Below are 24564 nucleotides of genomic sequence, written 5' to 3' on the forward strand. Positions count from 1 at the left end.
CCAGAAGAGGCGAGGGCCCCAGGGGCAGCACGGGGCCAGCCCACACTGTGCGATATGTGCGCGCACTGGGTCCGTGCAGCAGAGCAGGTCTCCAGTCGTCCTGGTTAACCCTTGCCACTGGACCAAGACCTCGCTCTGTCAAGCCCCGTGTGGTGGCTGGTGTGCAACAGCCACCCCACGTTAAAATAATCCACCCACACGCATCTTCCACCCCCTGGAGTTCAGGACTGGAACATCGGGTCCTCCATTGAAACATCCCTTTTGGTGTGGAAGCAAGTCATCCTCGTTCGAGGGACGGCCGATGGCAGGAGATAGATTCCTAGACACAAAAGGCATCAAGGGGTATGGGGAAAAAGTGGGAATACGGTGTTGAGATAGAGGATCAGCCATGATCGCATTGAATGGCGGTGCAGGCTCGAGGGGCCGAATGGCCTAATACTGCTCCTATTTTCTATGTTTCTATTCATCAATGTCACCCCAGTCCCGGGAGCACTTGGCTTCAGAATTTGCACCCCGATCACAGAGTTCAGAGCCCCCCCTCTTTCTTCCCGGCGGAGTGGGGGGGGGGGGGGGGGGTGAAGGGTGGAGACAGCCATTGCTGGTGCAACATCTCATTCGAGTGACAATGCAGCCAGCACCACCCCCCCGCCCCCAGCACTGCACCCAAAGGTCAGCTCAAATTACACACTGAATCACTCCACAGAAACATGGGCTCACACAGCAGTAACTTAAGCCGTTCGCTTGCCATTCCTGTCTGTGTGCACATTTACTTTGGCGACGCCCACAGTTTCACCAGCGATTCTGCAATGAAAGGTGCATTTTTTATCAGCGGGTCCCAAGAGGCCCCCAGGGGGTTAAAAATACCTGAGATCCACACCCTCCGTGCCCACAAGAAAGCACAGAAACACAGGCCGGGTTACTCACCTGACCACAATCTCTAGAAGCAGGAGGTCATTCAACCCATTACATCCTTCAATTAGATCACGGCTGATCTGTATCGTAATTCCACCCACCCAGCTTAACACGCTTAGGTCACAACTATCCATCACTGTCAGTTTTTACATTTTCAATGGAATCCCAGCCTCCACAGCTATTTTTGGGGTGAGGAAGGGAAAAGAGTTCCAGATTATGTTATTAAAACGTACAAGATTCTGAGGGGGCTCGACAAGGTGGATGCAGAGAGGATGTTTCCCCCTCGTGGGGGAATCGAGAACTAGGGGGGGGCATAGTTTCAGAATAAGGGGCCGCCCATTTAAGACGGAGATGAGGAGGAATTTCTTCTCTCAGAGGGGGGTGAATCTGTGGAATTCTCTGCCCCAGGGAGCTGTGGAGGCTGGGTCATTGAATATATTTAAGGTGGAGACCGACAGATTTTTGAGCGATAAGGGAGTCGAGGGTTATGGGCAGCGGGCGGGGAAGTGGAGCTGAGGCCCAGATCAGATCAGATCAGCCAATGATCTTATTGAATGGCGGAGCAGGCTCGAGGGGCCGAATGGCCGACTCCTGCTCCTATCTCTCATGTTCTTATTTGCACTACCGTGTGTGAAGAAGTGCTTCTCCAACTACATGCAACACTCAATCACCGGACCTGACCCCGACTAGCTTACTCAGACCAACCATCAGGAAAGACTGAACTGGCTCAGGCTCTTTTCTCTAGAACACAGAAGGTTGAGGGGTGACCTGATAAGAACATAAGAAATAGGAGCAGGAGTAGGCCATACGGCCCCTCGAGCCTGCTCCGCCATTTAATACGATCATGGCTGATCCGATCATGGACTCAGCTCCACTTCCCCGCCCGCTCCCTCATTGGTTAAGAAACTGTCTATCTCTGTCTTAAATGTATTCAATGTCCCGGCTTCCACAGCTCTCTGAGGCAGCAAATTCCACAGATTCACAACCCTCCGAGAGAAGAAATTCCTCCTCATCTCAGTTTTAAATGGGTGGCCCCTTATTCTAAGATTATGCCCCCGAGTTCTAGTCTCCATCAGTGGAAACATCCTCTCTGCATCCACCTTGTCAAGCCCCCTCATAATCTTATACGTTTCGATAAGATCACCTCTCATTCTTCTCAATTCCAATGAGCAGAGGCCCAACATACTCAACCTTTCCTCATAAGTCAACCCCCTCATCTCCAGAATCAACCGAGTGAACCTTCTCCGAACTGTCTCCAAAGCAAGTATATCCTTTCGTAAATATGGAAACCAAAACTGCACGCAGTATTCCAGGTGTGACCTCACCAATACCCTGTATAACTGTAGCAAGACTTCCCTGCTTTTATACTCCATCCCCTTTGCAATAAAGGCCAAGATTCCATTGACCTTCCTGATCACTTGCTGTACCTGCATACTAACCTTTTTGTGTTTCATGTACGAGTACCCCCAGGTCCCGCTGTACTGCGGCATTTTGCAATCTTTCTCCATTTAAATATTAACTTGCTCTTTTATTTTTTTCTGCCAAAGTGCATGACCTCACACTTTCCAACATTATACTCCATCTGCCAAATTTTTGCCCACTCATTCAGCCTGTCTAAGTCCTTTTGCAGACTTTGTGCCCTCCTCACACATTGCTTTTCCTCCCATCTTTGTATCATCAGCAAACTTGGCTACGTTACACTCAGTCCCTTCGTAAATAGTTGGGGTCCCAGCACTGATCCCTGCGGCACCCCACTAGTTACTGGTTGCCAACCAGAGAATTAACCATTTATCCCCACTCACTGTTTTCTGTTAGCCAATCCTCTATCCATGCTATTACTTGTGAACTTTTATCTTGTGCAGTAACCTTTTATGTGGCACCTTGTCAAATGCCTTTAAAATTCTGAAGGGGTTTGACAGAGTAGACGTAGAGAAGATGTTTCCACACGTGAGGGAGACCAGAACTGAGGGGCCATCAATATATAAGACAGTCACTAATAAATCCAATGGGAATTCAGGAGAAACTTCTTTACCCGGAGAGTGGTGAGAATGTGGAACTCGCTGCCACAGGGAGGGGTTGAGGCGAATAGTGTAGTGTAGACAAACTGATCCCCCTTGGAGACTTCAACGCCAGGGTCAGCAAAGACACAACCCTCTGGGGAGGTGTGATCGGCAGAGAGGGGGCAGGGAAAACCAACTCCAGCACTACCCTGCTCCTGACAAAATGTTGAGAGCACAATCTGGTCATCACCAACACCTTGTTCCACCAGAGGGACAAATACAAGGCATTGTGGCAACACCCTCGCTCCAAACACTGGCACCTGCTCGACTATATCGTCGTCCGAGCCACGGATCGCAAGGCGCAAGGATGTGCGCATCACCCGCGCCATGACAGGAGCCGACAACTGCTGGACGGACCCCCACCATGGAGGGATTTGAAAAGAAGGATGAGGAATTTTGAAAGTGAGGTGTTGCTTAACCGGAAGCCAATGTCGGTCAACGAGCACAGGGGGTGACGGGTGAGCGGGACTCGGTGCGAGTTAGGACACGGGGCAGCCGAGTTTTGGATCACCTCTAGTTTACGTGGGGTGGAATGTGGGAGGCCAGCCAGGAGTGCGTTGCAATAGTCAAGTCTGGAGGTAACAAAGGCATGGATGAGGGCTTCAGCGGTTGACGAGCTGAGGCAGGGGCGGAGACGGGCGATGTTACGGAGGCGGGAATAGGCGGTTTTAGCCTTGGTCACCCTGGAGCCATGTCTCCGTGATGCCAATTACATCATACCCGTTAACTGCTATCTGCGCAGTTAATTCGTCCACCTTATTCCGAATAGTCCTCGCATTGAGGCACAGAGCCTTCAGGCTTGTCTTTCTAACACACTTTGCCCCTTTAGAATTTTGCTGTAACGTGGCCCTTTTTGCTTTTGGCCTTGGGTTTCTCTGCCCTCCACTTTTACTTTTCTTCTTTCTATCTAATGTGCGCAGACGCAGGCATTGTCCGCGTACTGTAGCTCAACGAGAGAGGTTGGGGTGATCTTGGACCTGGCCTGGAGACTGCGTAGGTTAAACAGCTTCCCACTGGTTCTGTAGTTTAATTCCTCTCCAGCGGGGAGCTTGTTGACTGTGAGGTGGAGCATGGCGGCGAGGAAGATTGAGAAGAGGGTTGGAGTGATGGCGCAGCCGTGTTTGACGCCGGTCCGGACGTGGATTGGGTCTGGAATGGAAACGCTGGTGAGGACCACGGCCTGTATGTCGTCGTGAAGCAGGCGAAGGATGTTGACAAACTTTTGGGGGCACCCGAAACGGAGGAGGACGCTCCGTAGACCCTCACGGTTGACAATGTTAAAGGGCTTGGTAAGATCGAAAAAGGCCATGTATAAGGGCTGGCGCTGCTCCCTGCATTTTTCCTGCAACTGGCGCGCTGCAAAGATCATGTCCGTCGTGCCCCATAGGGAACAAAATCCGCACTGTGACTCCGGGAGGAGCTCCTCGGCTACAGGGAGAAGACGATAGAGGAGAACTCTAGTGACAACCTTCCCAGTGGCTGATAGCAGGGAGATTCCCCTGTAGTTGCCGCAGTCGGACTTGTCACCTTTTAAAAAATGGTCACGATCACTGCATCCGCTCCGACAGTGCGGCGCTCCCTCAGCGCTGCCCCTCCGACAGTGCGGCGCTCCCTCAGCACTGCCCCTCCGACAGTGCGGCGCTCCCTCAGCACTGCCCCTCCGACAGTGCGGCGCTCCCTCAGCACTGCCCCTCCGACAGTGCGGCGCTCCCTCAGCACTGCCCCTCCGACAGTGCGGCGCTCCCTCAGCACTGCCCCTCCGACAGTGCGGCGCTCCCTCAGCACTGCCCCTCCGACAGTGCGGCGCTCCCTCAGCACTGCCCCTCCGACAGTGCGGCGCTCCCTCAGCACTGCCCCTCCGACAGTGCGGCGCTCCCTCAGCACTGCCCCTCCGACAGTGCGGCGCTCCCTCAGCACTGCCCCTCCGACAGTGCGGCGCTCCCTCAGCACTGCCCCTCCGACAGTGCGGCGCTCCCTCAGCACTGCCCCTCCGACAGTGCGGCGCTCCCTCAGCACTGCCCCTCCGACAGTGCGGCGCTCCCTCAGCATTGCCCCTCCGACAGTGCGGCACTCCCTCAGTACTGCCCCTCCGACAGTGCGCCGCTCCCTCAGTACTGCCCCTCCGACAGTGCGACGCTCCCTCAGTACTGCCCTGGGAGTGTCAGCCGAGATAACTGTACTCGAGTCTCTGGAGCGGGACTTGAACCCTCAACCTTGTGACTCAGAGGCCAGAGTGCTGCCCACTGAGCCACCTGGACATACCTGTGGAAATCTCACACATCCTCCCTTAGGATTTAAATGAAGGAGGGGTCAGCGTTAAAGCGCACAGCTGAGGAAGGGATTTGGCGTGGATGACGGCACAGCTCTCACTCAGGAATGTGAAATTCGCGGTTTGTTACACAATGTGCCAAGCTGTGTCAACACGTCTCTCGAATGCTCTGAACAGGTCAAACCACAGCATATTGGTACAATTTGTACCGTTTCAGTCATGACATCATTTGGATTGTCAGCAGACATGTTTCAACCAGCGAAACCATCGTTGTTACAATGTGCGTTACGTAGCGAGTCTAGAGCACAGAACAGGCCATTCGGCCCAACTTTTGGATGTGGCAAGGCCGACATTTATTGCCCCTCCCTAATTGCCCCTTGAGAAGGTGGTGGTGAGCCGCCTTCTTGAGCCGCTGCAGTCCCGTGTGGTGAAGGTGCTCCCATAGCGCTGACTTTGTCGGAGCGGTTTGGTACAACGGAGCGTCTCGCCAGGGGCATTTCAGGGGGCAGTTAATGATCAACCACATCGCTGTGGGTCTGGAGTCACATATCGGCCAGACCGGGTAAGGGCGGCAGATTTCCTTCCCTAAAGGGACGTCAGTGAACCCAATGGGTTTTTACGACAACCCGGTAGTTTCATGCTCACCATTACTGACACAAGCATTTTATTCCAGATTTATTTAATTCACTGAATTTAAATTCCCCAGCTGCCGTGGTGGGATTTGAACTCTGGCCTCGGGATCATTAGTCCAGGCCTCGGGATTACTGGTCCTGCAACATAACCACTATGCCACCGTATCGGATACTGGTCCAGGCGGGTGTTGATGCTCCACACGAGCCTCCTCCCACCCCTCTTCATCTCACCCTTTGAGACACCAGTCGGTCGTGAAAGGCGCTATATAAATGCAACGTCAGCTGTGGCTCAGTGGGCAGCACACTCGCCTCGGAGTCAGAAGGTTGTGGGTTCAAGTCCCGCTCCAGGGGACTTGAGCACATAAATCTAGGCTGACACTCCCAGGGCAGTGCTGAGGGAGCGCCGCACTGCCGGAGGTGCCATCTTTCGGATGAGACTTTAAACCGAGGCCCCGTCTGCTCTCTCAGGTGGACGTAAAAAATCCCATGGCCACTATTTCGAAGAAGAGCAGGGGGGAGTTCTCCCCGGTGTCCTGGGGCCAATATTTATCCCTCAAATCAACATAACAAAAACAGATTATCTGGGTCATTATCACATTGCTGTTTGTGGGAGCTTGCTGTGCGCAAACTGGCTGCCACGTTTCCCACATTACAACAGTGACTACACTCCAAAAATACTTCACTGGCTTTAAAGCGCTTTCAGTCATGAAAGGCGCCATAGAAATCCAAGTCGTTTTAAACCTCTCCGCCTCTCTTTCCTCCTTTAAGACGCTCCTTAAAACCGGCCTGTTTGGTCAAGTTTTTGGTCACCTGCGTTAATTTCTTCTTGTGTGGTTCGGTGTCAAATCTATGTCTTCAAACACTCCTGTGAAGTGCCGTACTACATTAAAGGCTTTGTATAAATGAGTTGTTATAACACCAAGGATCCAATATATTGTTAAACAGCTGCTTTGTCCCAAGTCGCCCATCCCACAGTCAGTGCCAGGCGTTTCAACCTACTGCGCCCGAGTCCGTGGATCGCCTGTCGTAAACCCTCCACACAACCAACTCAGAGAGGTTCCTCAGAGCACATCTCTTGGGCACAGCCCCTGTTCCTCTCTCTCTCTGTTAAAAGGTAAGTTGCTGTTGGCAACGGGATACGGCATGATTAAACAAACACAAGTTCATTCTGTTTGAACTGGCAGAGATGTTGGCGGGGGAATGCGACCAGCCTTGACTCAGCGAGCGAGAGCACATCGACTCGGCTCCATGGGTTATCGCCTCACAAACAGCACTGTGCTGATTAATATTGGACCCAGTACACTGTGGATAACTCCCTTTGCTCTCCTTCGAAACAGTGGGCTTACAGTTGGTTTAAAGTCTCAGCCAAAAGGTGGCCCCTCCGACAGTGCAGCACTCCCTCAGTACTGCCCCTCCGACAGTGCGACGCTCCCTCAGTACTGCCCCTCCGACAGTGCAGCACTCCCTCAGTACTGCCCCTCCGACAGTGCCCTGCTCCCTCAGTACTGCCCCTCCGACAGTGCGGCGCTCCCTCAGTACTGCCCCTCCGACAGTGCGACGCTCCCTCAGCACTGCCCCTCCGACAGTGCCCTGCTCCCTCAGTACTGCCCCTCCGACAGTGCGACGCTCCCTCAGTACTGCCCCTCCGACAGTGCCCTGCTCCCTCAGTACTGCCCCTCCGACAGTGCGGCGCTCCCTCAGTACTGCCCCTCCGACAGTGCCCTGCTCCCTCAGTACTGCCCCTCCGACAGTGCGACGCTCCCTCAGTACTGCCCCTCCGACAGTGCAGCACTCCCTCAGTACTGCCCCTCCGACAGTGCCCTGCTCCCTCAGTACTGCCCCTCCGACAGTGCGGCGCTCCCTCAGCACTGCCCCTCCGACAGTGCGGCGCTCCCTCAGCACTGCCCCTCCGACAGTGCGGCGCTCCCTCAGTACTGCCCCTCCGACAGTGCGGCGCTCCCTCAGCACTGCCCCTCCGACAGCGCGGCGCTCCCTCAGCACCGCCCCTCCCACAGTGCGGCGCTCCCTCAGCACCGCCCCTCCCACAGTGCGGCGCTCCCTCAGCACTGCCCCTCCGACAGTGCGGCGCTCCCTCGGCACTGCCCCTCCGACAGCGCGGCGCTCCCTCAGCACTGCCCCTCCGACAGCGCGGCGCTCCCTCAGCACTGCCCCTCCGACAGTGCGGCACTCCCTCAGCACTGCGCTGGGAGTGTCAGGTTAGATTTATGTGCTCAAAATCTCTGGAGTGGGGCTTGAACCCACGACCTTTTGACTCAGAGGCGAGGGTGCTACTCACTGAGCCACGGCTGACACGTTACTGAGCTCAAGATCCAGCTCATGTCATTCCAACCCATCGACCTCCTACCGAGTGACTCAACCAACGTGGCATTTCCGCCAGGATTGCTGCCATCAGAATGATTGGCATTGTTCTGCCACGCGCATCTTTGTGGGTCACGGTGATGCATTCAAGCAGCTGTTTTTACAGGGGTGTTTGATCAAGCCGATAAATCAGACGGCAGCTGGTTGGGTTAAGATGCAAATCACTTTCCCTGTGCAACCACACATAGCTTCCCTCTTTCGCAGCCAACTGGTACAGTGGATGAGGATGAATCCTCGGCCAATATGCCCAATCACAATCCAACATAAAATCAACTTTCACATTAAGGCCAGCTTTTCTGCACTCTCCTTTTCTCTCGGTTGGTCCAGCACACGGGGAAAAACCTAGATATTGGAGCTCGGCCACTGAGGAGTGCAATCAGGAAGCACTTCTTCACACCAAGGGAGGCGGGAATGTGGAATCCTCACCCCCCCCCAACAGGCTGTGGATGCCGAGGGGGGGGCTCAACTGAAATTTGAGGGACTAATAAACATATAATTATTAGACCTCTCCGTCCTCGGCCTGCTACACTGTTCCAACGAAGCTCAACGCAAGCTCGAGGAACAGCACCTCATCTTTCGTTTAGACACTTCACAGCCTCCTGGACTCAACATCGAGTTCAACAATTTCAGAGCGTAACCTCTGCCCGTATTTTGCTCTGATGCATTTTTTTCCTGTTTCCCACGGTAACTGGCAATTATCTCGCCATTCACACCCTCTCTAGACTCATCTTTTGTTTCCGATCTTGTGCCATTAACATCTCAATTCGGCCCGTCATCCCTGTTGTCTCTCTAATCTCGCCCGTCTTCCATCCAATCACAGACCTTCCCGTTTGTTCTTTCCTCCCCTCCCCCCTTTCTAGCGCCCCTTAAGAATCCATTAATTTGGCACAGTCGCCAGGTTCTAACGAAGGGTCACTGACCCGAAACGTTAACTCTGTTTCTCTCTCCACTCACACTACCTGACCTCTTGGGATTTCCAGCATTTTCTGTTTTTAGATCGTTGGGTTTTGTGTCAAGGGCTATCCATCGAAGGCAGGATAATAGGGGCTGAGGGGTGAAGATCAGAGGACTAGAATACAAGGGGGCAGAGGTTATGCTGCAGCTGTACAAAGCCCTGGTTAGACCACACCTGGAGCACTGTGAGCCGTTCTGGGCCCCACACCTGAGGGAGGATATATTGGCCTTGGAGGGAGTGCAGCACGGGCTTACCAGAATTATACCCAGACTCCAGGGGTCAAGTTACGAGGAGAGATTACATAAATTAGGGTTGTATTCTCGAGTTTAGTAGTTTAAGGGGTGATTTGATCGAAGTTTTCAAGATATTAAAGGTAGGGTAGATAGAGAATGTTATATAGGTAAACCTGTAAATACCTTGTTTAACCACCAGAGGGCCCATCCCCTGGAGTCCCAAGGGATCCCACAATCCCTTGGGAGCACAGGTATTTAAGGAGGCCTCACAGGTTGGAGGTGCACTCTGGAGACCTGCAATAAAAGACTACGGTCACACTTTACTTTGAGCTCACAGTATCTGGTCAGACTCTTTATTCATACACAATAGAGAGAATCTATTTCTGCTGGCTGGGGAGTCTGGGACTAGGGGCAGAGTCTAAAAATTAGAGCCAGACCTTTCAGGAGTGAAGTTGGGAAACACTTCTACACACAAAGGGTGGGAGAAATTTGAAACTCTCCTCTGCAAACGGCAATTGATGAAATTTGTTAATTTTAAAATCGGAAATTGATAGCTTTGTTAACCAAAGGGATTAAGGGATATGGGGGCAAAGGCAGGTATGTGGAGTTAGGTCACAGATCAGCCATGATCTCATTGAATGGCGGGACAGGTTCGAGGGGCTGAATGGCCTCCTGCTGTTGCTATAGCTATAGCACCACAAGCACTGGCTGGCCTCGAACACCCTCCCCCAAGTGACCATACTTCGATTGAGAGACTAGAAACATCGCAGGCCGAGGAAACTTTTTTTTGGGACAAAGAGTCCGGCCTAAACTGACTTGCCTTCTTACAGCAACACCGTGCTTTGATGCAGCAACTTAAACGTTTAAAAAACACATCAGCTCAAGGAGCTTCAGAGCGAGCGTTCGACATGGGAATTGAGGGAGAGATTGGGAAAAGTTACTGAAACCTAGGTTGAAAAGTTGGGTCTCGAGAAAGTTTTGAGGCGGTCGAGAGAGGTGGAAGGTTGCAGGGTTGGAGTTACCGAGTCTATTGCATCGTATGCACATCGTAAAACAGGCCATTCGGCCCATCAGGTCCGTGCCGGTGTTTCTGCTCCACACAAACCTCCTCCCACCCCTCTTCACCTCATCCCATCAACAGGTGCATGGTGAGGCAGTCGGGACATCGGCGAGAGGCCTATAAAAGGCACAGTAGGGAGTCCGGGGCCCAGGGTTGAGAGGTGCGTGGAGAGGCGGAGCTTGTACAGCTACAGGGAGAAGGCAAAAAAGTAGTAGAAAGAAACAGAAAGGTGACGTCACAGCCAAGGGAGTAAGTGATTGGCGAGTAGTTTTTCTTTTTTCTCTTCTATAACAGTAAGTAACCTTTAGCATTGTTGTTGCCAATTTAAGTGTATCTAAGGGTTAAGACATGGCGAGAGAGTTCGGTCACGTGATATGCTCCTCCTGTACCATGTGGGAACTCAGGGACACTGATGACTACGTGCGAGGAAAGTGTATCCGCCCCCAGCTCCTGACGGTCCGCGTTGCGGAATTGGAGCTGAGGGTAGATTCACTCTGGAGCATCCACGATGCTGAGAATGACGTGAGTAGCACGTGTAGCGAGTTGGTCTTACCGCAGGTGAAGGGTCCACAGCCAGATAGGGAATGGAAGACCAGCAGGAAGAGCAGTGCAAGGAAGGTAGTGCAGGGGTCCCCTGCGGTCATCCCCCTGCAAAACGGATACACCGCTCCGAGTACTGTTGAGGGGGATGACTCATCAGGGGAGGGCAGCAGCAGCCAAGTTCATTGCACCGTGGGTGGCTCTGCTGCACAGGAGGGCAGGAAAAAAAGTGGGAGAGCGATAGTGATAGGGGATTCAACTGTAAGGGGAATAGATAGGTGTTTCTGCAGCCGCAACAGAGACTCCAGGATGGTATGTTGCCTCCCTGGTGCAAGGGTCAAGGATGTCTCGGAGCGAGTGCAGGACATTCTGAAAAGGGAGGGAGAACAGCCAGTTGTCGTGGTGCACATTGGAACCAACGATATAGGTAAAAAAAGGGATGAGGTCCTACGAGACGAATTTAAGGAGCTAGGAGCTAAATTAAAACGTAGGACCTCTCGGGATTGCTACCAGTGCCACGTGCTAGTCAGAGTAGGACTCGCAGGATAGCGCAGATGAATACGTGGCTTGAGCAGTGTTGCAGCAGGGAGGGATTCAAATTCCTGGGGCATTGGAACCGGTTCTGGGGGAGGTGGGACCAGTACAAACCGGACGGTCTGCACCTAGGCAGGACCAGAACCAATGTCATAGGGGGGAGTGTTTGCTAGTGCTGTTGGGGAGGAGTTAAACTAATATGGCAGGGGGATGGGAACCAATGCAGGGAGACAGAGGGAAACAAAATGGAGACAGAAGCAAAGGACAGAAAGGAGATGAGTAAAAGTGGAGGGCAGAGAAACCCAAGGCAAAAAACAAAAAGGGCCACTGTACAGCAAAGTGTAATAAAAAGGCAAGCCTGAAAGCTTGGTGCCTCAATGCAAGGACTTTCAGAACCCAGGAGAGGGCTCTGAGCTAGTTAGAGTGGGTGAGAGCTCAGATGAACAGGACCCCAAGAAAGAATGCAAAAGGCAGGAGGCAACAGAGCAGAGTAGCACTGGGGTAAGTGTAAACCACAAGGTAATAGGAAGGGACAATATGTATGAATATAAAGGGGCTTCAGGAGGGGTCAAAACCAAAAATCATGGTTTAAAAACTAGTATTAAAACACTCTACCTAAACGCACGCAGCATTCGAAATAAAGTAAATGAGTTGACGGCACAAATCATTACAAATGGGTATGATTTGGTGGCCATTACAGAAACGTGGTTGCAGGGTGGCCAAGACTGGGAATTAAACACACAGGGGTATCTGACAATTTGGAAAGATAGACAAGAAGGGAAAGGAGGTGGGGTAACTCTGTTAATAAAGGATGATATCAGAGCAGTTGGGAGAGACAATATTGGCTCTAATGAACAAAATGTTGAATCATTGTGGGTGGAGATTAGAGATAGTAAGGGGAAAAAGTCACTGGTGGGCGTAGTTTATAGGCCCCAAAATAATAACTTCACGGTGGGGCGGGCAATAATCAAGGGAATAATGGAGGCATGTGAAAAAGGAACGGCAGTAATCATGGGGGATTTTAACCTACATATCGATTGGTCAAATCAAATCGCAAGGGGTAGCCTTGAAGAGGAATTCATAGAATGCATACGGGATTGTTTCTTAGAACAGTATGTTACAGAACCTACAAGGGAGCAAGCTATCTTAGATCTGGTCCTGTGTAATGAGACAGGAATAATAAACGATCTCCTAGTAAAAGATCCTCTCGGAATGAGTGATCACAGTATGGTTGAATTTGTAATACAGATTGAGGGTGAGGAAGTAGTGTCTCAAACGAGCGTACTATGCTTAAACAAAGGGGACTACAGTGGGATGAGGGCAGAGTTGGCTAAAGTAGACTGGAAACACAGACTAAACGGTGGCACAATTGAGGAACAGTGAAGGATTTTTAAGGAGCTCTTTCATAGTGCTCAACAAAAATATATTCCAGTGAAAAAGAAGGGCGGTAAGAGAAGGGATAACCAGCCGTGGATAACCAAAGAACTAAAGGAGAGTATCAAATTAAAAACCAATGCGTATAAGGTGGCCAAGGTTAGTGGGAAACTAGAAGATTGGGAAAATTTTAAACGACTAAGAAAGCAATAAAGAAAGGGAAGATAGATTACGAAAGTAAACTTGCGCAAAACATAAAAACAGATAGTAAAAGCTTTCACCGATATATAAAACGAAAGAGAGAGACTAAAGTAAATGTTGGTCCCTTAGAAGATGAGAAGGGGGATTTAATAATGGGAAATGTGGAAATGGCTGAGACCTTAAACAATTATTTTGCTTCGATCTTCGCAGTGGAAGACACAAAACCATGCCAAAAATTGCTGGTCACGGGAATGTGGGAAGGGAGGACCTTGAGATAATCACTATCACTAGGGAGGTAGTACTGGACAGGCTAATGGGACTCAAGGTAGACAAGTCCCCTAGTCCTGATGAAATGCATCCCAGGGTATTAAAAGAGATGGCGGAAGTTATGGCAGATGCATTCGTTATAATCTACCAAAATTCTCTGGACTCTGGGGAGGTACCAGCGGATTGGAAAGCAGCTAATGTAACGCCTCTGTTTAAAAAAGGGGGCAGACAAAAGGCAGGTAACTATAGGCCGGTTAGTTTAACATCTGTAGTGGGGAAAATGCTTGAAGCTATCACTAAGGAAGAAATAGTGGGACATCTAGATAGGAATAGTGCAATCAAGCAGACGCAGCATGGATTCATGAAGGGGAATCATGTTTAACTAATTTACTGGAATTCTTTGAGGATATAACAAGCATGGTGGATAGAGGTGTACCGATGGATGTGGTGTATTTAGATTTCCAAAAGGCATTCGATAAGGTGCCACACAAAAAGTTACTGCAGAAGATAAAGGTACACGGAGTCAGAGGAAATGTATTAGCATGGATAGAGAATTGGCTGGCTAACAGAAAGCAGAGAGTCGGGATAAATGGGTCCTTTTCGGGTTGGAAATCGGTGGTTAGTGGTGTGCCACAGGGATCAGTGCTGGGACCACAACTGTTTACAATATACATAGATGACCTGGAAGAGGGGACAGAGTGTAGTGTAACACAATTTGCAGATGACACAAAGATTAGTGGGAAAGTGGGTTGTGTAGAGGACACAGAGAGGCTGCAAAGAGATTTGGATAGGTTAAGCGAATGGGCAAAGGTTTGGCAGATGGAATACAATGTCGGAAAATGTGAGGTCATCCACCTTGGGGAAAAAAAAACAGTAAAAGGGAATATTATTTGAATGGGGAGAAATTACAACATGCTGTGGTGCAGAGGGACCTGGGGGTCCTTGTGCATGAAACTCTTTTTGGAGTTTATCTGCAAAAACAAAAGACATTAAACCGTGCCACCCTACCTGGGTGACACACCAGACATTTACAAGGCCCTTTTTTTTTCCTTTTTTTTTTTGTGGTTTTTTTTTGGGCACTAAAATCACAATTTTTCCCCAGTGCCCCCTATAAAAGGGAAGGGGGACACCAAAAGCACCGGCAATTAAAACAAATTAAACTTTAAAACGTAAAATCAAATTAAAATTTGGTTGCCGGGCATGATGATGCACTCCAGTCCCTCCGGTGCCCACCTCTCGCGGAAGGCCGCGAGCGTACCGGTGGACACCGCGTGCTCCATCTCCAAGGACACCCTGGACCGGATGTAAGAGCGGAAGAGAGGCAGGCAGTCAGGTTGAACGACCCCCTCGACCGCCCGCTGCCTGGACCGGCTGATGGCACCCTTGGCCGTGCCCAGGAGCAGTCCTACGAGGAGGCCTTCGGACCTACCCGCACCCCTCCGCACAGGGTGCCCAAAGATCAGGAGAGTGGGACTGAAGTGCAGCCAGAATTTCAGGAGCAGCCCCTTCAAATAATGGAACAGGGGCTGCAACCTCGTGCACTCAATAAAAACATGGAACACGGACTCCTCCAGACCGCAGAAATTGCAGGCGGCCTGGGAGTCCGTGAACCGGCTTGCAATGAATCCAAAAAGTTAGTTTGCAGGTGCAGCAGGTAATCAGGAAGGCGAATGGGATGTTGGCCTTCATTGCGAGAGGGATGGAGTACAAAAGCAGGGAGGTCCTGCTGCAACTGTACAGGGTATTGGTAAGGCCGCACCTGGAGTACTGCGTGCAGTTTTGGTCACCTTACTTAAGGAAGGATATGCTGGCTTTGGAGGGGTTACAGAGATGATTCACTAGGCTGATTCCGGAGATGAGGGGGTGACCTTATGATGATAGATTGAGTAGACTGGGTCTTTACTCGTTGGAGTTCAGAAGGATGAGGGGTGATCTTATAGAAACATTTAAAATAATGAAAGGGATAGACAAGATAGAGGCAGAGAGGTTGTTTCCACTGGTCGGGGAGACTAGAACTAGGGGGCACAGCCTCAAAATACGGGGGAGCCAATTTAAAACCGAGTTGAGAAGGAATTTCTTCTCCCAGAGGGTTGTGAATCTGTGGAATTCCCTGCCCAAGGAAGCAGTTGAGGCTAGCTCATTGAACGTATTCAAATCACAGATAGATAGATTTTTAACCAATAAGGGAATTAAGGGTTATGGGGAGCGGGCGGGTAAGTGGAGCTGAGTCCACGGCCAGATCAGCCATGATCTTGTTGAATGGCGGAGCAGGCTCGAGGGGCTAGATGGCCTACTCCTGTTCCTAATTCTTATGAATTCCAATGAGTCAGGGCCCAACTTCCTCAACTTTTCCTCATAAGTCAACCCTCTCATCCCTGGAATCAATCTAGTGAACCTTCTCTGAACTGCCTCCAAAGCAAGGATATCCTTTTGTAAATATGGAAACCAAAACTGCACGCAGTACTCCAGGTGTGGCCTCACCAATACCCTGTATAGCTGTAGCAAGACTTCCCTGCTTCTATACTCCATCCCCAAAGGCCAAGATTCCATTGGCCTTCCTGATCACTTGCTGTACCTGCTTTTGTTCAGCCATGATGTTGTTGAGTGGCGGAGCAGGCTCGAGGGGCTAGATGGCCTACTCCTGTTCCTAATTCTTATGGTCTTATGTTCTTATATCTGTCTATTCCTTTCTCCGTCGTGTGTCAGTCGTGGCTCAGTGGGCAGCACATTCACCTCAGAAACATAGAAAGTAGGTGCAGGAGTCGGCCCTTCGAGCCTGCACCAGCATTCAATATCATGGCTGATCATGCAACCTCGGTACCCCACTCTTGCTTTCTCTCCATACCCCTTTAGCCGTAAGGGCCACATCTAAGGTTGTGGGTTCAAGTGCCATTCCAGAGACTTGAGCACAAAGATCTAGGCTGACACTCCCAGTGCAGTGCTGAGGGAGCGCTGCACTGTCGGAGGTGCCGTCTTTCGGATGAGACGTTAAACCGAGGCCCCGTTTGCCATCTCAAAAGATCCCAGTGCACTATTTCGAAGAAGAGCAGGGAGTTCTCCCCGGTGTTCTGGGCCAATGTTTCATCATCATAGGCAGTCCCTCGAATCGAGGGTGACTTGCTTCCACGTCAAAAAGTTCACAGGTGTTTCAATGAAGGACCTAATATTCCGGATCCCGAGCTACATCCTGAAGGGTGGAAGATGCCTGTGGGTGGATTGTTTTAACGTGGGGTGACCGTTGCACACCAGACACCACACGGGCTTGACAGAGCGAGGTCTTGGTCCAGTGGCAAGGGTTAACCAGGACGACTGGAGACCAGCTCTGCTGCACGGACCCAGTGCGCACACACATCGCAGTGTGGGCTGGGCCCGTGCTGCCCCTGGGCCCTCGCCCCTTCTGGCCCCGAACTCGCGCCAATATTTATCCTTCAATCAACATAACAAACAGATTATCTGGATCATTATCACATTGCTGTGCACAAATTATCTGCCAAGTTTCCTACATTACAACAGTGACTCCACTCCAAAAAGTACTTCATTGGCTGCAATGCGCTGAGACGTCCGGTGGTCGTGAAAGGCGCTATATAAATGCAAGTCTTTCTTTTCTCTTTCACATGTTTATCCAGCTTCCCCTTAAATGCATCGATACTATTCGCCTCAACCACTGCCTGTGGCAGCGAGTTCCACATTCTCACCGCTCTCTGGGTAAAGAACTTTCTCCTGAATTCCTCATTAGATTTATTAGTGACTACCTTATATCCGAGCCCAGAAGGGTATAAGGTGCTGAAAGATGAGGTGCTGTTCCCCGAGCTTGCATTGAGCTTCATTGGGACAGTGTCGGAGGCCGAGGACGGAGAGGTCAGAGTGGGAGTGGAGCGGGGAGTTAAAGTGACAGGCCACCGCAAGCTGGGGTCACGCCTGCGGGCTGAACGGAGGGGTTCCGCCAAGCGGTCGCCCAATCTGCATTTGGTCTCCACAATGTTCATTAACTTATCCACTTTCTGCCTCGCAACATCATCCCCTCTGGTCATTAAACCTCTCCTGCCCTCCACCCCATCACAGACCTCCCATTTGGTTCTCTCCTCCCCTCCACTCCACTCCCCCCTTTCCCTGCCTCTGCACTTGCTTAAAAACTGCTCCATCTCAAAATGTCATCGAGCTGAAACATTAGAATCAGAGAGATGGAGTTGTCATAGTCCCCGCGCCCCCCATGTGTGTTTCTCTGCCCCTCCCCCTGTGTTTCCCTCTCTCCTCTCTCTTCTCTCCTCTCTCTCCCCCCCCTCTCTCCTCTCTCTCCCCCCCCCTCTCTCCTCTCTCCCCCCTCTCTCTCTCTCCCCCCCCCCTCTCTCTCTCTCCCCCCCCTCTCTCTCTCTCTCCCCCCCCCTCTCTCTCTCTCTCCCCCCCCTCTCTCTCTCTCTCCCCCCCCTCTCTCTCTCTCTCTCCCCCCTCTCTCTCTCTCTCTCCCCCCTCTGACTCTCTCTCTGATTCTCCCCCCGCTCTCTCTCTCTTGCTGATTCCCCCCCCCTCTCTCTCCCCTCTCCCCCCCCTCTCTCTCCCCCCCACCCTCTCTCTCTCTCCCCTCTCTCTCTCTCTCTCTCCCCCCCACACTCCCTCTCTCCCTCTCCCTCTCTCCCCCGCTGATTCTCCTCTCTCTCTCTCTCTCCCCCCCCCCCTCTCTCTCGCTGATTCTCCCCCCTCTCTCGCTGATTCACCCCCCTCTCTCTCGCTGATTCACCCCCCGCTCTCTCTCTCTCGCTGATTCTCCCCCCCGCTCTCTCTCTCTCTCGCTGATTCTCCCCCTCTCTCTCTCGCTGATTCTCCCACACCTCTCTCGCTGATTCTCCCCCCTCTCTCTCGCTGATTCTCCCCCTCTCTCTCTCTCGCTGATTCTCCCTCTCTCTCTCTCTCGCTGATTCTCCCCCCTCTCTCTCGCTGATTCTCCCCCCGCTCTCTCGCTCTCTCGCTGATTCTCCCACCGCGCTCTCTCTCTCGCTGATTCTCCCCCCTCTCTCTCTCTCTCTCTCGCTGATTCTCCCCCTCTCTCTCTCGCTGATTCTCCCCCTCTCTTTCTCTCTCTCGCTGATTCTCCCCCTCTCTCTCTCTCTCTCGCTGATTATCCCTCGCTCTCTCTCTCTCGCTGATTCTCCCTCTCTCGCTGATTCTCCCCCTCTCTCTCTCGCTGATTCTCCCCCTCACTCTCTCGCTGATTCTCCCCCTCTCTCTCTCTCGCTGATTCTCCCCCTCTCTCTCTCTCTCTCGCTGATTCTCCCCCTCTCTCTCTCTCGCTGATTCTCCCCCTCTCTCTCTCTCTCTCGCTGATTCTCCCCCTCTCTCTCTCTCTCTCTCTCGCTGATTCTCCCCCTCTCTCTCGCTGATTCTCCCCCTCTCTCTCTCTCTCTCGCTGATTCTCCCCCTCTCTCTCGCTGATTCTCCCCCTCTCTCTCGCTGATTCTCCCCCCCTCTCTCTCTCTCTCTCGCTGATTCTCCCCCTCTCTCTCTCTCGCTGATTCTCCCCCTCTCTCTCTCTCGCTGATTCTCCCCCTCTCTCTCTCGCTGATTCTCCCCCTCTCTCGCTGATTCTCCCCCTCTCTCTCTCTCGCTGATTCTCCCCCTCTCTCTCTCTCGCTGATTCTCCCCCTCTCTCTCTCTCTCTCTCGCTGATTCTCCCCCTCTCTCTCTCTCGCTGATTCTCCCCCCTCTCTCTCGCTGATTCTCCCCCGTTCTCTCTCTCTCTCGCTGATTCTCCCCCTCTCTCTCTCTCGCTGATTCTCCCCCCTCTCTCTCGCTGATTCTCCCCCCGTTCTCTCTCTCTCTCGCTGATTCTCCCCCCTCTCTCTCTCTCGCTGATTCTCCCCCTCTCTCTCTCTCGCTGATTCTCCCCCTCTCTCTCTCTCGCTGATTCTCCCCCTCTCTCTCTCTCGCTGATTCTCCCCCTCTCTCTCTCTCGCTGATTCTCCCCCTCTCTCTCTCTCGCTGATTCTCCCCCTCTCTCTCTCTCGCTGATTCTCCCCCTCTCTCTCTCTCGCTGATTCTCCCCCCTCTCTCTCTCTCTCTCTCGCTGATTCTCTCTCTCTCTCGCTGATTCTCCCCCTCTCTCTCTCTCTCGCTGATTCTCCCCCTCTCTCTCTCTCACTGATTCTCCCTCTCTCTCTCTCTCGCTGATTCTCCCCCTCTCTCTCGCTGATTCTCCCCCCTCTCTCTCGCTGATTCTCCCCCCTCTCTCTCGCTGATTCTCCCCCCTCTCTCTCTCTCTCTCTCGCTGATTCTCCCCCCTCTCTCTCGCTGATTCTCCCCCCTCTCTCTCGCTGATTCTCCCCCTCTCTCTCGCTGATTCTCCCCCTCTCTCTCTCTCTCTCGCTGATTCTCCCCCCTCTCTCTCGCTGATTCTCCCCCCTCTCTCTCGCTGATTCTCCCCCTCTCTCTCGCTGATTCTCCCCCTCTCTCTCTCTCTCTCGCTGATTCTCCCCCCTCTCTCTCGCTGATTCTCCCCCTCTCTCTCGCTGATTCTCCCCCCTCTCTCTCTCTCGCTGATTCTCCCCCTCTCTCTCTCTCGCTGATTCTCCCCCTCTCTCTCTCTCGCTGATTCTCCCTCTCTCTCTCTCTCGCTGATTCTCCCCCCTCTCTCTCGCTGATTCTCCCCCCTCTCTCTCGCTGATTCTCCCCCCTCTCTCTCGCTGATTCTCCCCCCTCTCTCTCGCTGATTCTCCCCCCTCTCTCTCGCTGATTCTCCCCCCTCTCTCTCTCTCTCGCTGATTCTCCCCCCTCTCTCTCGCTGATTCTCCCCCTCTCTCTCTCGCTGATTCTCCCCCCTCTCTCTCGCTGATTCTCCCCCCTCTCTCTCGCTGATTCTCCCCCCTCTCTCTCGCTGATTCTCCCCCCTCTCTCTCGCTGATTCTCCCCCCTCTCTCTCGCTGATTCTCCCCCCTCTCTCTCTCTCTCTCTCTCGCTGATTCTCCCCCCTCTCTCTCTCTCTCTCTCTCGCTGATTCTCCCCCCTCTCTCTCGCTGATTCTCCCCCCTCTCTCTCTCTCTCTCTCTCGCTGATTCTCCCCCCTCTCTCTCGCTGATTCTCCCCCCTCTCTCTCTCTCTCTCTCTCGCTGATTCTCCCCCCTCTCTCTCGCTGATTCTCCCCCCTCTCTCTCGCTGATTCTCCCCCCTCTCTCTCGCTGATTCTCCCCTCTCTCTCTCGCTCTCTCTCTCTCGCTGATTCTCCCCCCTCTCTCTCTCTCTCTCGCTGATTCTCCCCCCTCTCTCTCGCTGATTCTCCCCCCTCTCTCTCTCTCTCTCTCTCGCTGATTCTCCCCCCTCTCTCTCGCTGATTCTCCCCCCCTCTCTCTCTCTCTCGCTGATTCTCCCCCCTCTCTCTCGCTGATTCTCCCCCCTCTCTCTCTCTCTCTCTCTCTCGCTGATTCTCCCCCCTCTCTCTCGCTGATTCTCCCCCCTCTCTCTCGCTGATTCTCCCCCTCTCTCGCTGATTCTCCCCCCTCTCTCTCGCTGATTCTCCCCCCTCTCTCTCGCTGATTCTCCCCCCTCTCTCTCGCTGATTCTCCCCCCTCTCTCTCGCTGATTCTCCCCCCTCTCTCTCTCTCTCTCTCTCGCTGATTCTCCCCCCTCTCTCTCGCTGATTCTCCCCCCTCTCTCTCGCTGATTCTCCCCCCTCTCTCTCGCTGATTCTCCCCCCTCTCTCTCGCTGATTCTCCCCCCTCTCTCTCGCTGATTATCTCTCGCTGATTCTCCCCCCTCTCTCTCGCTGATTCTCCCCCCTCTCTCTCGCTGATTCTCCCCCCTCTCTCTCGCTGATTCTCCCCCCTCTCTCTCGCTGATTCTCCCCCCGCTCTCTCTCTCTCTCGCTGATTCTCCCCCCTCTCTCTCGCTGATTCACCCCCCGCTCTCTCTCTCGCTGATTATCCCTCGCTCTCTCTCTCTCGCTGATTCTCCCCCCTCTCTCTCGCTGATTCTCCCCCCTCTCTCTCGCTGATTCACCCCCTCTCTCTCGCTGATTCACCCCCTCTCTCTCGCTGATTCTCCCCCCTCTCTCTCGCTGATTCACCCCCCGCTCTCTCTCTCTCTCGCTGATTCTCCCCCCTCTCTCTCGCTGATTCACCCCCCGCTCTCTCTCTCTCTCGCTGATTATCTCTCGCTGATTCTCTCTCTCTCTCTCGCTGATTCTTCCCCTCTCTCTCTCTCGCTGATTCTCCCCCTCTCTCTCTCTCGCTGATTCTCCCCCTCTCTCTCTCTCGCTGATTCTCCCCCTCTCTCTCTCTCGCTGATTCTCCCCTCCCCCTCCCTCGCTGATTCTCCCCCTCCCTCGCTGATTCTCCCCCTCCCTCGCTGATTCTCCCCCTCTCTCTCTCTCGCTGATTCTCCCCCTCTCTCTCTCGCTGATTCTCCCTCTCTCTCTCTCTCTCTCGCTGATTCTCCCCCGCTGATTCTCCCCCTCTCTCTCTCTCTCTCTCTCTCTCGCTGATTCTCCCCCTCTCTCTCTCTCTCTCTCTCGCTGATTCTCCCCCTCTCTCTCTCTCTCTCTCGCTGATTCTCCCCCTCTCTCTCTCTCGCTGATTCTCCCCCTCTCTCTCGCTGATTCTCCCCCTCTCTCTCTCTCTCGCTGATTCTCCCCCTCTCTCTCTCTCTCGCTGATTCTCCCCCTCTCTCTCGCTGATTCTCCCCCTCTCTCTCTCTCTCGCTGATTCTCCCCCTCACTCGCTGATTCTCCCCCTCTCTCGCTGATTCTCCCCCGCTGATTCTCCCCCTCTCTCTCTCTCTCTCTCTCGCTGATTCTCCCCCTCTCTCTCTCTCTCTCTCGCTGATTCTCCCCCTCTCTCTCTCTCTCTCGCTGATTCTCCCCCTCTCTCGCTGATTCTCCCCCTCTCTCGCTGATTCTCCCCCTCTCTCTCTCTCGCTGATTCTCCCCCTCTCTCGCTGATTCTCCCCCTCTCTCTCTCTCTCGCTGATTCTCCCCCTCTCTCTCTCTCGCTGATTCTCCCCCTCTCTCTCTCTCGCTGATTCTCCCCCTCTCTCTCTCTCGCTGATTCTCCCCCTCTCTCTCTCTCTCGCTGATTCTCCCCCTCTCTCTCTCTCGCTGATTCTCTCCCTCTCTGCTGAGTGCTTGCAGCTTTTTCAGATTTTATATTATATTTATTGACCCTCGATTTGGCCTCCCTCACAAGGAGAAACACTTACTCTACATCTATCCTATCAAACCCTTTGATAATCCTAAAGGACCTCTATCGGGTCACCTTCAGCCTTCTCTCTGAGATAAAAGAGCCCCGACCTGTTCGATCTTTCCGGCAGCTGAAGACTTGGTCACCGAGGGTGGGTGAGGGAAGTTCAGAGAATGATAAAGGACTGGAGTGTGTGGGAAAGGGATTCAAGGGATGGAGGAGGTGGCAGAGATAGGTTAGGGACGGGACAGGTTAGATGCGGGTAGAATGTTCCCGATGTTGGGGAAGTCCAGAACCAGGGGACACAGTCTTAGGATAAGGGGTAGACCATTTAGGACTGAGATGAGGAGAAACTTCTTCACTCAGAGAGTTGTGAACCTGTGGAATTCTCTGCCGCAGAGAGTTGTTGATGCCAGTTCATTGGATATACTCAAGAGGGAGTTAGATGTGGCCCTTACGGCTAAAGGGATCAAGGGGTATGGAGAGAAAGCAGGAAAGGGGTACTGAGGGAATGATCAGCCATGATCTTATCGAATGTGGTGCAGGCTCAAAGGGCCGAATGGCCTACTCCTGCACCTATTTTCTATGTTTCTATAGGATGGGGGCAAGGCCACAAGGGGAATTAAGGTGAGGTTTTCGAATCCCTTGTGCTGGATGACAGGAAGTCAAGGCAGGGTGGCAATGGACAGGGCTGGTGAGTGGGACTTACCCCAAAACATAATGTGGAGGTTATGGAGGGCGAACTACAACAACTTGTATTTATATAGCACCTTTAACGTAGTGAGACGTTCCAAGGCGCTTCACAGGAGTGTTACAAAACAGAATTTTGACACCAAGCCGTACAAGATGAAATTAGGTCAGATGACAAAAAGCTTGATCAAAGAGGTAGATTTTAAGGAGTGTCTTAAAGGAGAAAAGAGGCGCGGCGGAGAGTTTTAGGAGGGAGTTCCAGAGCTTGGGGCCCAGGCAACAGAAGGCACGGCCACCGATGGTGGAGCGATTATAATCAGGGATGCTCAGGAGGGCAGAATTTGAGAAGCAGCGATATCTCGGGGGGGGTTGTGGGGCTGGAGGAGATTACAGAGATAGGGAGGGGCGAGGGTCATGGAGGGATTTGTAAACAAGGATGAGAATTTTTGAAATTGAGATTTTGCTTAACCGGGAGCCAATGTAGGTCAGCGAGCACAGGGGGTGATGGGCGAGCGGGACTTGGTGCGAGTTAGGACACGGGGCAGCGAGCACAGGGGGTGATGGGTGAGCGGGACTTGGTGTGAGTTAGGATACGGGTCAGCGAGCACAGGGGGTGATGGGTGAGTAGGACTTGGTGCGAGTTAGGACACGGGGCAGCGAGCACAGGGGGTGATGGGTGAGCGGGACTCGGTGCGAGTTAGGACACGGGGTCAGCGAGCACAGGGGGTGATGGGTGAGCGGGACTCGGTGCGAGTTAGGACACGGGGCAGCGAGCACAGGGGGTGATGGGTGAGCGGGACTCGGTGCGAGTTAGGACACGGGGCAGCTAGCACAGGGGGTGATGGGTGAACGGGACTCGGTGCGAGTTAGAACACGGGGCAGCGAGCACAGGGGGTGATGGGTGAGCGGGACTCGGTGCGAGTTAGGACACGGGGCAGCGAGCACAGGGGGTGATGGGTGAGCGGGACTCGGTGTGAGTTAGGACACGGGGCAGTGAGCACAGGGGGTGATGGGTGAGCGGGACTTGGTGCGAGTTAGGACACGGGGTCAGCGAGCACAGGGGGCGATGGGTGAGCGGGACTCGGTGCGAGTTAGGACACGGGGCAGCCGAGTTTTGGATCACCTCTGGTTTACGTAGGGTAGAATGTGGGAGGCCAGCCAGGAGTGCGTTGGAATAGTCAAGTCTAGAGGTAACAAAGGCACGGGTGAGGGCTTCAGCAGTGGATGAGCTGAGGCGGGGCGGAGACGGGCGATGTTACGGAGGTGGAAATAGGCGGTCTTAGTTATGCTGCGGATA

The 24564-nt window shown here is 52.9% G+C and overlaps 1 protein-coding gene across 2 annotated transcripts in view; it reads right to left on the reverse strand.

Annotated features, from left to right (window-relative positions):
• Positions 1-24564, reverse strand: part of ppp1r13l (protein phosphatase 1, regulatory subunit 13 like) — a 66493-nt gene that overhangs the window by 36137 nt on the left and 5792 nt on the right. The window lies entirely within an intron of this gene.

The sequence above is a fragment of the Pristiophorus japonicus genome, chromosome 26, assembly GCF_044704955.1.
Source record: "Pristiophorus japonicus isolate sPriJap1 chromosome 26, sPriJap1.hap1, whole genome shotgun sequence".
In the NCBI taxonomy this organism is placed as follows: domain Eukaryota; kingdom Metazoa; phylum Chordata; class Chondrichthyes; family Pristiophoridae; genus Pristiophorus; species Pristiophorus japonicus.